Here is a 12,460-nt window from a genome sequence, read left to right on the forward strand (position 1 = left end):
TTGTGTGTGTGTGTGTGTGTGTGTGTGTGTGTGTGTGTGTGTGTGTGTGTGTTGTTTTGTTTTTCAAGACAAGATTTCTCTTTGTTATCCTGACCATCTTGGAACTTGCTCTGTAGACAAGATCTTACCCTACCAAGCCCTGGGATTAAAGGTATGAACCACCACACCGAGTTGAGAATGCCATTCTATTTTTTTGTTTTTTAAATTCCTTGTATATACCCAAGTGTGGGTGCACCATGTACCTGTAGGTATCCTGAGGAGGTCAGAAGAAAGCTTCGGGTCTTCTGGAACTGTAGTTCATCCAGTTGTGAGTACTGGAAATCAAATCCAGATTTCTCCAAGAGCAGTATACTAACTGCTGAGCCATTTCTAGCCCTGGCAATTCTACAGCTCTGCCATCAACACTCTTGTGACTTCCTACTTTCTCTCCATTGTATGTGGATTCTCCATTGAAGTGAAAGGCATGGGTAGGTTTGAAACAGTGTAAGGGGTCACAGCAAACTGCCTTACTGTCTCTTATGATTATGTCACAGGTACAGGAAGACTTGGACAGGAGCATGCACAGCCCAAGAAGGACCTCAAACAGGAAGGAGATCTCTATTCAAAGTAGGATTCCCTAGCTCATAGTAACTGGAAAATAAGAATTTTACCTCCTCAGGAAGAACCTGTACCTTTTTGCCCATAGGATTTCTATATAATCTGGTTTTCACCTCAGAGTTACAGCTAGTTGTAAGCCTCCATTAGGGTGCTGAAAATTGAATCTGGTTCTCTGGAAAAGCAGCCAGTACCCTTAACTGCTAAACCATCTCCCCAGCCCTCCTTGTTTTTCAAAGGCTCCTATGTCCCATACCAAGTATTTGCATCTAAGCAATGCTGGCCAGTTGGAACTTTGGAAGGCTGTTGGAAAGGGGCAAGCAATAGGAATAAAGATAGATGGGAAAAAAGATTGAGAAGGAGCTAGTGGTGAGTTGAAGCTCAGGTTGGGAATAGATTGGTCACTGATGGCCTCCACAGTCTCTAGAAGGGATAGTATTGTAAACTGAAGTCAAGAAGTGGGAAAAGTGACTATCTTGGTCCAGTGCTGGCCACCTGGCAGCCTTGGCTGGGCTGGAAGAGGTGGTAATGAGCAGTGTTGAAAGATAGTGTTGAAGAGATGAGAAGAACGTACAAGTGAGACAGAAACTCACGGTGGGCACAGGAGGACAGAGGTATGGAAGGTGGTAACTTAGTATTAGCTTTGACCTGTGATCAAAAGAAAAGGATAGGGCTGAAGAAATGGCTCAGCTGTTAAAAGCACTGGCTCCTCTTCCAGAATTTTCAGATTCCTTTCCCAGTACCCACGTGGTAGCTCACAACTTTAACTTCAGTCTCAGGGAATCCAACACCCTTTCCTGGCCTCCAGGGGCATCAGGCACACACATGGTGCTCAGACAGACTGACACCCGAGCAATTTCAGAGGTGCCCAGTCTATCTCTTGGAAATGTATCCAAGATGATCCCAGGAGAACTTAGAGTTACCGCCCTCTGGATGTTAGGAAGCCAGCTCCTTCTGGCTTTCCTGGGACAGCCTGTATGACTTTGTTTTGACTCAGCAGCCTCTTCTTTCTGGCCACTAAAACTCCCAAGTAGGTGAGCTGAAAGGAAGTACAGAACAACATTGATCCTACCCACTTAATCCTACTAAGCCGTTAGCTGTGGAACTACACAGGTCCCTGGCTAGAAAGGTCCCTGCCTATGCCAATTCTGGTGTTCCTACCACAACCACTACCAACCATTACCACCACTGTTGCTGTAGTTTTCCCCATTTTCCACATTTCAGAGACTGAGGAAATGCTGAGAGGTTACCAAGGGCTCAAGACCATGTAGCTTTCTTAAGGAAGAACCAGCGTTTGAGCCCAAGTAGTGTGGTTCCCAGGCCTATGCTCCCCAGAATTTAAAACCACAATTGCATTGGGGATTCAGCTTGGCAGACTAGAGTGCTTATCTTATATACATAAAGCCTGGGATTCGGTCCTCAGAGCTGTATAATAGACACTGGGCACCATAGCCAGGCTCAGTAGCACACACACACCTTTAACCCCAGCAGTAGGGAAGCAGAGACTAGCTTGGTCTGCAGAGTGAGTTAGTTATAGGACAAACAGCCAGAGCTACACAGAGAAACCCTGTCTTGAAAAATAAAAAATAAATAAAATAAAAAATATAAGAAAAAAGATTTCTGTATCTGAAAAACACTGAGACAAGGGTATCAGACTGGTGAGGTGGCTCTGTAGACAAAGGTGCCTGCTACCAAGCCTGATGACCTGAGTTCAATCCCGGGCCCACATAATAGAAGGAGAGAACTGTCTGGTTTTCTCTACACATGCATCTGCATGCCTCTCCACCAAAAATAACTAAAAAACAGCTGGGTTGGTGGCATATTCCTATAATTCAGCACTTTGGAGACAGAGGCAGGAGGCTAAATTAAGGGTCATCATCAACTACATAGAAATGTAAGGCCAAGGGTTGGGGATTTAGCTCAGTGGTAGAGGGCTTGCCTAGCAAGTGCAAGGCCCTGGGTTCGGTCCTCAGCTCCGAAAAAAAGAAAAAAAAAAAAAAAAGTAAGGCCATCCTGAGGTTCATGAGATGCTGTTTCAAAAAGAAAAATGAAAACACAAACAGTTCAGAGTGGTACTTGCGTTATATGACTTTTCCTAAGATGTTCTCATCTATTGAGATCATAGTGAAACAAACCAGAGAAACAGTTCTATCCAAGTGTGGCTTAGTGATGAGGAGACTGAGGGACTCAAAGGCAGCTGCATCACTGAGAGACCCATTCCCCCAGAATAGGTAACAATACACCCCTGGAGCCGCTTGCACAGTTCAATGTAAAAGCTGGGCATGGTGGCACAGGCCTTTAGCTCTTGGAGGCAGAGGCAGGTGAATCTCTAAGATTAAGGCCAGCCTGGTCTACAGATCAAATTCCAGAACAGAGCACACAAAAACTCTGTCTCGAAAGCCAAACAAACAAAAACTTGGGACAGTAAGAAGGCTCAGTGAATAAAGATGCCTACTGCCAAGCCTGCTTACCTGAGTTTCATGTTTGATACCAGAACTGACAACCTCAAGTTGTCCTTTGATCTTCACACAGGTTCTGTGTCCTATGTGCGAATGCATGTGCATATATGCGTGCTATACCATAGCACATATGTGTGTGCTAAACCATAGCACATATGTAGAAGTCAGAGAACAACTTGGTTCTCTTGGTCCATTCTGTGGCTTTCTGGGGATGGAAATCAGTTTGTCTGGCTGAGCTAGCTATCACATATGTTTTCTAGTAAGCTTTTAATACCTGTCATAATTATTTCAGATAATGACAGGACTTGATAAGAGGACCACTTCTCTTGGAAGGCCTTGGGGACAGCTGTGCTAGCAGCTCAGAAAACCAGGGCTCTATCCAGACTGTAGAGCCCTGCAGGACAGTGCCCCAGGGCTCCAAATTAAGCTCTTTGGAGTAAAGTGCTCTGTTTTGAAATCGGGTGTTTACTAAATTAGACAGACTCCTGTTAATCCAGGAGAAAGGAGCCAGGCTGGAGTGTGGGTGACTGAGTCCCTGGGGCTGTTTACATCTCTATTATTTGTTTATGTCTCTGTGAATCCGCCCCTACCAACCTCCTCCAGGATTACACTCCCTGAAAGGGTGTGACTTGCTTAGTCCTGTTGACTGTGGGGAACTGGGAAGGACAATCATACAGCCACTAGGCATTTAGTGTTTGTTTTTTATTGGTTTCTGGGATCTTAGGTTGTTTGGGCTTTTCATTTTGTTTTGTTTTTGTGTGTTTTGTTTCAGATCAGAGTAGGTTCATACAAATCAAAGACTTATCTCTGCCTCTCCAATTCCGGAATTAAAGGCCTCTGCTACCAAACTCAACACCAAAGTGGTTATTTTTAAAAATTTAATCGTATTAGTCGGGAGAAATCTATGTAGTAGTCAGAGGAAATCCCTAGGGTTGGTTGGTTCTCTAGGTCTTTTTTCTGCCCTGTTGGTGTTAAAGTTCCTATCCTGGGCTGGGCCTTATGGATGAGATGCCACACCCATAAGGGAGGACTTTCACAAGAAAATCAGGCGCCTAATTGCTTGCCTAGCATGTTTGAGGACTTAGGTTTTATTCCTAGCACTGAAAAAAAAAAGTAAATGCATTATAACTTTAGGACAGTTGTATTCGTTTTGTTGATTGTGTCTGGGCACACGCTGGGGACATGCGGAAGCCGGAGCGCAGTTTGTGGGAATCGGTTCTCACCTTCTACTGTGTGAGTCCTGGATCAATTAGGCTTAACAATGAGCATCGTTAGTTGAGTTAGCTTGCCAACCTTGCGGGCTAGTTTTGGTTTGTCTTGGTTGGCCTGGAACACACTGTGTAGACCAGTCTACTCGAAAACTCACTGAGATGGAGACCCACCAATCTTTTCCCAGAACTTGTCTCAAATTCTGGCCAAATAGTGGCCCTCAGCCACTGCTCCCCTCATTTGCACTGACGAATGAGGCTGGTCTGGGTTACCTGGGCTGTCTGGAGCAGCTACATGCAGGTGGAGTTCAGATTGAAATGCAGAGGAACTGAAGGTTTGCGACAGCACCATGTTCAATGTAGGTTCCTTCTACATTGACCAAATAGGCAACGCACAAGACCACTCTGACCTTGGGTAGTTTTCTTTAGTAAAGTGCAGTAAGCCTCATCCCTCTGGTGACAGCCAGAGGGATAGTACACTACGAAATGCTAGGGCAAATCAGAGGCTAGCCTCCTGTAACCAGGCAAGGTCGCTCTTCCTGGGCCCTGCTGCCCTCTACTGGTCAAGATCCAGCTATGATGAGATTCACTGTCCAGAGTCCAAACACCCAGCCTTGGCCAGCCCACATTGCCTTCAATACTGTCCTTCGCCCCTTCGCTCTGTTTTCCTCATCTGTAAAGTGAAGAATTGTAGGTACCAATGGAGGCAGGAGGGCAAAATGTCACCGAGGTTGTCCAGAGAGATACAGCTATATACATTTCTTGAGACAAACAGGAACAGGAGTCCCAGAGCAGCCCTGTTGCAGATGTAAGGTCTTTTATTCTGTAGGAAGTACCTTTAATCCACCCTGTTGATATCAGAGGCCAGCTGTGCTGTCGATCGCAGAGCAAATGTCATGTCACATGCCGATCTGCTGATTGTGATCTTGTCCACAAAGCTCTCATGCAGGATTAAAGAGGGACTTGGAGGACAAGGGACACATGCTGCGCTCTGCACTGCAGTCCCCATTATAGTCAGCGCTCAGTAACTATCAGTGCCTACCACAGGAAGGAAGGTTAACACCCTCAAGTCCTCTCCTCCCATAGGCTCCTGGAGGGTGAGTGCCCCGCCCTCTCTCTTGGGTTGAGGTGAAGGGACCTGCCTTGAACACTCATATGCTTACTCTGGTTTCTGGCTTACAGAGCCAGCAGCATCCCTGCACAAGAAATAATTACTTTCACTTTATATTTCATAACTAGTTAGCAGTGTATACACGTGAATAAGTGAACAAACGCTATTAGCATTAACATATATTTTAATGCATATGGCTGTTATGTGCACCACATGTGTATTTGGTGCCTACAGAGGTCAGAAGAAAGCGTATAATACTCTGGAACTAGAATTGCCAATGGTGATGAGCCTCCTTATGGATGCTGGGAATTGAACCTGGGTTCTCTGGAAGAGGAACCAGTGATCTTAACCGCTGAACCATCTCCCTAGCCCTACATTAATTTCTTTAGAGATAGGGGTGTCTCTGTAAGCCAGGCTGATACTGAACTACAGATACTCCTGCCTCAGCCTACCAAGTGCTGGCATTACAGGTATATGCAACCGTGCTGTGTTAACTCTTAGTTCAGCCAGTTTTTATTTTCTAAAGTATTATTATCTGCATTTGGGGATAAGGGAACTGACAAATAAAAGCTACAGGGGTTGGGGATTTAGCTCAGTGGTAGAGTGCTTGCCTAGCAAGCGCAAGGCCCTGGGTTCGGTCCCCAGCTCCGAAAAAAAGAAAAAAGAAAAAAAAAAAAAAAGAAAAGCTACAGATAAGTAAGCTGAAGAGAGGCAGGAAGACATTTGCAGTTCAGGACCATTCTGAGCTACATACAGACGAGAGAGAGAGAGAGAGAGAGAGAGAGAGAGAGAGAGAGAGAGAGAGAGAGAGAGAGAGAGAGAGAAGAGAGCTCGCAGAGAGATGACTCAGTGGTTAAGAACACATTCTGTGGGTTGGGGATTTAGCTCAGTGGTAGAGCGCTTGCCTAGGAAGCGCAAGGCCCTGGGTTCGGTCCCCGGGTTCGGTCCCCAGCTCCGGAAAAAAAAAAAAAAAAAAAAAAAAAAAAAGAACACATTCTGTGAATCAGGGTTTGGATCTCAGAATCAATCAATCTCTCTCTCTCTCTCTCTCTCTCTCTCTCTCTCTCTCTCTCTCTCTCACAAACACACACACACACACACACACACACACACCTGTGACCCAGCTCCAATACAGGGCAGAGATAAGAGGTTATCTGGAGCTTGCTTTTCCCACTTATCTGATAAAAATGCAAGCCCCATGTTTCAGCATAGATATTTCCTGAATGGAAGAGACGGAGAGTCATAGAGACAGACTCCTGGTGTCATCTTCTGGCCTCAGGCATGTATATCCAACATATGGACACATATGCACATACAAGTGAAAACATCTTTAAAACCACAGGAAAGTCCTGACAACAAAACAGAACAGCACAAGGAAGCCTACACAGTTGGTCCGTGATGCAGCTAGCATTGTTAATTTTTTTGTCATCATTTGTGTGTCCCTCATGTACATGTGAGGAGCGATTGTGTCTGCTCCTCTGTGTAGGTTCTGGAGATCTGGGGTTATTAACCTTGGTGGCAGTGTCTTCACCATCCTTTTGGCTTCTTTTATTTTGAGACAAGGTCTCCAGTTTGCTGCATAGGTAAGTAGACAAGGCTGGCTTTGAACCTGTGGCAGCCTTCCTGCTTCTGCCTCTTATGGACTAGGATTGCAGTCCTGTCACCATGCTTTGCTCCACAGCCAGGATTTGGAAGTGGGAAAGTCTGTTTCTTTCACCTAACTAACCTATTCCTCAGAAGCATCTAACTGGAAAATCAACACACACATCCCCCTGCCGCCACTGTAGAGGCGCGCAGTAGGCCGCTCCAACTTCAGGTCTCACTGTCCTCTGGCTCTTTAGCTTTTAGCTTCAGCATGCCTGCCTGGGCCGGGTGATAGCTCTAGGATATAAATGGAGGCCAGAGAGCAAGGAGAGTGGCCTTCAGTGGCCTGACCGCAGCTCTTACTCTCAGCCTGGGCAAAGGGCTTTATGATTGTGAGTAGGCTCCACCCTCTCCACCCCCAGGGTGCCAGGGAGTGGTCTGTCTTGGAGAAGATGATTTGAGTTCTCCACCCGTGCCCCCTGCTGTCCAACAGCGAACCCAAAAGCTGGGCTGAAATGCTGTGGTTCTTGGCAGCCAGGGCTGGCTTCTGGGCAGTGTCCTCCCAGGTTGGGTCACACTGTCAGGCCCCACACCTACCCTGCCAGTCTATTGTAAGGAACTGTGGGGATTTTGGAGGGGAGGTAGTGTTTCCACAATTCCCATTCTTCCTGAACCCTGCCCTCACATACAGGGTGCCTGTGTATGACTGTCTGTGCTTGGAGAGCGAAATGTAGACCTGAAGAGTTACTGCCCCCACAGTGAGGCATGCTGAGTTGTTTTTGGTATAGCTCACCTCAGGGAGAGGCCACATTCTTCCCTCACTCACTCTCACTATCCCCACCCTACTCACAGTCTACTGTCATACATGGCTTCCCAGTCCAGAAGCCACCAAGTCTCAACTTGTGGTGACTTGTTCCTTGTGTCTGGATGGCTGTAGTTGCCCAACTGGTCTCCTGGCATCTACCTCCACCCTCCCAGACATTCTGCCTTGTCCTACTGCCAGAGCTGTCACCTTAGGGAATTCAGTATGGGAAGAGGCCCAGAAGCCTTAGCAAAGGAGTGTACAGAGACCAGACCAAGTCTTGGCCTGTGAGTCTGTGCTCGGTGAGAAGAGAGTAAGCAGCCAGACGCTGACTTCTCAGAGAAGATGGTGTCTGAGTTGGACTGTAAGGAATTTGGTGGCAGAGGGAACTTAGCGACTTGGTACCTCATGACTGGGGACAGTCTGGTCAAAGGCTTAGAGGGCAGTGCCCTGTGGGTGTTGCCCTGTGTGTGCAACTAGAGTGGGCGTGGCGAGGTGTTCCTGGGATAAAGCCAAGAGGGAAGTGGGCTGGAGCCAGATTTAGGACAGCTCAAGGAACAGATGGGGCTTTGGGTCTTCTCTGAGTGAGAAGGCTGTGCAGAGCTTGGTGCCATGTGGCTTCCTGCCTAGATTCTGTGCCTCAGAAGGTAGAGCTTTGCCTTTTTGAGGAAGATGAGGCAGGCGAGAACCTGGAGGTTGGGGACTTGGCATGCCCCAGGCTACACGAGACAAGGGCTAGTAGAATGTTGTTCAACAGCATTCCCTCATAGTTATTATTCATCATACAGTAGGCATTAGTGATGGGACACAGCCAACACCTGGAGAGATGGCTCAGCAGCAGTAAAGAACACTGACTGACTGCTCTTCCGAGGACCCGGGTTTGAATCCCAGAATCTACATGGCAACTTACAACCATCTGTAATTCCAGTTCCTGGGATCCAATGCCCTCTTATGACCATGCTCTCTCTCTCTCTCTTTTTTTTTCTTTTTCTTCTTTTTCCGTTTTCTTTTTTTCGGAGCTGGGGTCCGAACCCAGGGCCTTGCGTTTGCTAGGCAAGCGCTCTACCACTGAGCTAAATCCCCAACCCATGACCATGCTCTCTTACGGCACATGGTACACAGTCATGTATGCATGCAACACGCACCCCCACACACACAAAAATAAAAATGTTTTTTTAATCTTAAAAACAAATCAACTAGCACTGAAGAGATCGCTCAGCAGTTGAGCACACTGGTTGCTCTTCCAGAGGACCTGCGTTTGGTTACCAGCACCCACATGGTAGCTCACAACCGTTACTCCAGTACCCATCACACAGACATACATACAGGCAAAACTGCAACGCACACAAACCCTCCAGAGTTGGGGTTGTAGCTGTCGGTGGGATGCTTGCCCAACCAAACCCTGGGACATCAGTTCAGCAAAGCAGAAGCCAGGTGTGATAGTGGATATTTGTAGTCTTGACACTCTGGGTATAGACGCAGAAGGATCAATAAGCTAGAGAGACAAGATGGCTCAGTGGCCCAGAGCCCTGGCTGCCCTTTCAGAGGATGCAGGTTCGATTCTCAGCACCTCCATGGCAGCTCACAAACTGAACTCCAGTTCTAGGGATCCAACTCCCTCTTCCAGCCTCTTCGGGAAGAGCAACACCCCACCCATAAATACTAAAAATATATTTTCAAAAGGTAACATATTGGGCCTGGAGAGATGGTTCAGTGGTTAAGAGCACTGGCTGCTCTTCCAGAGGTCCTGAGTTCAATTCCCAGCAACCACATGGTGGCTCACAAGCATTTGTAATGGGATCTGATGCCCTCTTCTTGTGTGTCTGAAGACAGCTACAGTGTGCTCATATAAATAGATCTTTGAGAGAGAGAGAGAGAGAGAGAGAGAGAGAGAGAGAGAGAGAGAGAGAGAGATCTCACAGGGTACTTTGAAGCCTAAGGAATCCAGATAACCTAGTTTGATGTTCTTGGCTCCAAAACCCTGGAGATGTCATTCTCCCTCTTTTCTGAGGTAAGTAGATATGACAAGGTGCCTCATTGGTTCAGAGCCTGGGATTCAGCAGAAACCTGGTAAATTCCCGCTCGCTCACAACCCTTCTCCTCGGCTCCTGGGACATAGTTAGGACTGCTTAGTGTTTTAGGTTTCTTTGTTTGCTTGTTGATTAGTGTTGGGTTATTGGGTTTTGTGTTTGTTTATGGTTTGTTTTGTTTTCTGGTTTTTCCAAGACAGGGTTTCTCTGTAGCCTTGTCTGACCTTGAACTCACAGAGATTCCACTGCCTCTGTCTCCAGAGTGCTGGGATTAAAGGCGTGCACCGACTGATTCAAATTATATTTGCGTGTGTGTCTACTTGTGTTTATTGGGGGCAAGCAGGAGGCATGGCATGTATGGGGTGGTCAAAGGAGTTGGTTCTCTCCACCATATGGGTCCAGGGATTGGACTCAAGTAGACAGGCTTGGTGTCCAGCCTCTCTGCCCACTGAACCATCTAGATGGTTCCGGATTTTTGTTTGTTTTGTTTGGATCTTGCTCCATAGCCCAGTTTATTTAGCCTCTGGCCCATCTACAGTTTTGGTTTGAAGATTCTCATGCTTGAAGTCTTTTTCTGAACCAATCATGAAACAGTAGCCGGAGGGACAATGGTCTATTCTCTGCCCAGGTGCTCTGAAATCTGAATTTCTTCAGTTGTAATTTGAACACAGTCAAAGCTTTTGGTAAGCTCCAATTGCTGAATCCATGTATGTAATTCTTAATGTTGCTGAGCCCTGAGCCAGAGCAAACCCGGAACATCACAGTATGTCATGAACCTGAACCGGCCCATTCCTTTGATTGATACATATGATACTCAATGAGAACAGGCCGCCACCATCCAGCTCAGCAGCTCCATTCAAAAGACCTCCAGGTGAGGGATCTCAGCTCAGATAACAGGGCTGAGCCATAGCAGGTGGAAAAGTCCACTGGGGATGACTGGCTCCACTTTGGGTTCTTAGTTCAAGCTGCTCAACTTTCAGGGCTGAGCATATAGCTCAGTGGTAGAACAATGACGTGAATGCATAGACATTCAGTTCCAAGCACCACACACACAATCCCCCCAGAACACACCGTCAGGTTGTGGACACAGCTACTCTTTCTTCTTGTTTCAGCCTCCCAAGTGCTTGTGACCATAAGCATGACATCATGCCTGCAGAATTTAGTAATAATACAAAAATAACATACAAGCTGGTGGTCTCTAGAACGCACATAAAAGTAGAAGAAAACTGATTCTGCAAAATTGACCTCCGACTTACACACCTTTGTCATGGCACTATGTGCCCACATACACATGTATGTACATACAATGTTAACAATTAACAATATGACAAAAAGCATATACAGAATAAAAAAAAAAGGTGTAGGGTAGAAAGTTGGCTCAGTGATTAAGAGCACAGGCTGCTATTCCAGAGGACCTGGGTTCATTCCCAGCACCTACAAGGCAGCTTACAACTGTCTGTAACTTCAGTCTCAGGGGATCTGGCAGTCTTCTGGCTTCTGTGGGCATCAGGCATGCATGCAGGCAAAACACTCATACACATAAAAATAATTAAAATTAAAAGCCAGGTGGGCTACAGGGTGAATTTCAGAACAGCCAGGACTACACAAAGAAACCCTGTTTCAAATAAAAAAAACCCCACAAAATTCACTTCTGTTAAAAAGAAAGAATAGATGTGATTATGTTTAAATTGTTCAACTTTGGAGCAAGTGAGACACTTGTCACCAAGCCTGACAACCTGAGTTTGCTCTCTGGGACCCACATAGTGAAAGGGGAGAACTGACTCTTAACAGATTTTCCTCTTGCTTCCACATGTGTGTCATGGCATGTCCCACAGCCCTCACAAATAAATACATGAGAAAATTGGTAGTCTTTGAATAAAGCAGGTGGCACTCAGTGTGTGTGGGCCTCTTGTCTTCCAGAAGAATTCTGCCTCAAGTTTAGCAATCCCAAAACCCAGTTTCCAGGCCACAGCCCTGCAAATTCAAATGCTGGATGTCAACACCAACTCATTTGCATTCAGGTATCAGTATTGCCAGACCCCATAATCACACTGACATGAGCAAGTTCCTTAAATTAAACCGTGTGTGTGTGTGTGTGTGTGTGTGTGTGTGTGTGTGTGTGTGTATGTACGTACTCCACATTGCACATGGAGTAAATGTCAGAGGACAACTTTCAGGACTCAGTTCTTTTCCCCTTGTGGAGGTAGTCTGTTTCTGTAACTTCCATATATATATATATATATATATCAAGGCTAGTAAGCCTTTGCGCTTCCAAGAGATGAGAATTCCCTGTCTCTGCCACCTATCTTGACATGAGTGCTGAGACGTAGCTTCCATTTTATTCACTGAGATAGGTAGGATTTCTCTGTGTAGCCCTGACTGTCCTGGAACTCACTTTGTAGACCAAGCTGATCATGAACTTAGAGTTCCCCTCTGCCTCCAGAGTGCTGGGATTAAAGGCATGGGCCACCACCACTGGCTTGATTTTATATTTTATGGTGTGTATGTTTTGTCTGACGTTTTGTGCCTGAGGTAGAAGAGGGCACTGAATCCCACAGAACAGAAATTACAGGTGACTGTGCACTGCCACGCGGGTGCTGGGAACCAATCCTAGGTCCTTTGGAAGACAAGCCAGTACTCTTGATCACTAGCCTCTATCCTAAAATTTTTTT

The 12,460-nt window shown here is 46.3% G+C and overlaps 1 protein-coding gene across 1 annotated transcript in view; it reads right to left on the minus strand.

Annotated features, from left to right (window-relative positions):
• Window positions 1-451, minus strand: part of Kdm2a (lysine demethylase 2A) — an 83,891-nt gene extending 83,440 nt beyond the window's left edge. Inside the window, exon 1 of the mRNA XM_063268221.1 lies at window positions 243-451. The gene's annotated coding sequence lies outside the window, so the exon portion shown is untranslated. The remainder of the gene's footprint in view (window positions 1-242) is intronic.
• Window positions 452-12,460: the final 12,009 nt, after the last annotated feature.

The sequence above is a fragment of the Rattus norvegicus genome, chromosome 1 (assembly GCF_036323735.1).
Source record: "Rattus norvegicus strain BN/NHsdMcwi chromosome 1, GRCr8, whole genome shotgun sequence".
NCBI lineage: Eukaryota > Metazoa > Chordata > Mammalia > Rodentia > Muridae > Rattus > Rattus norvegicus.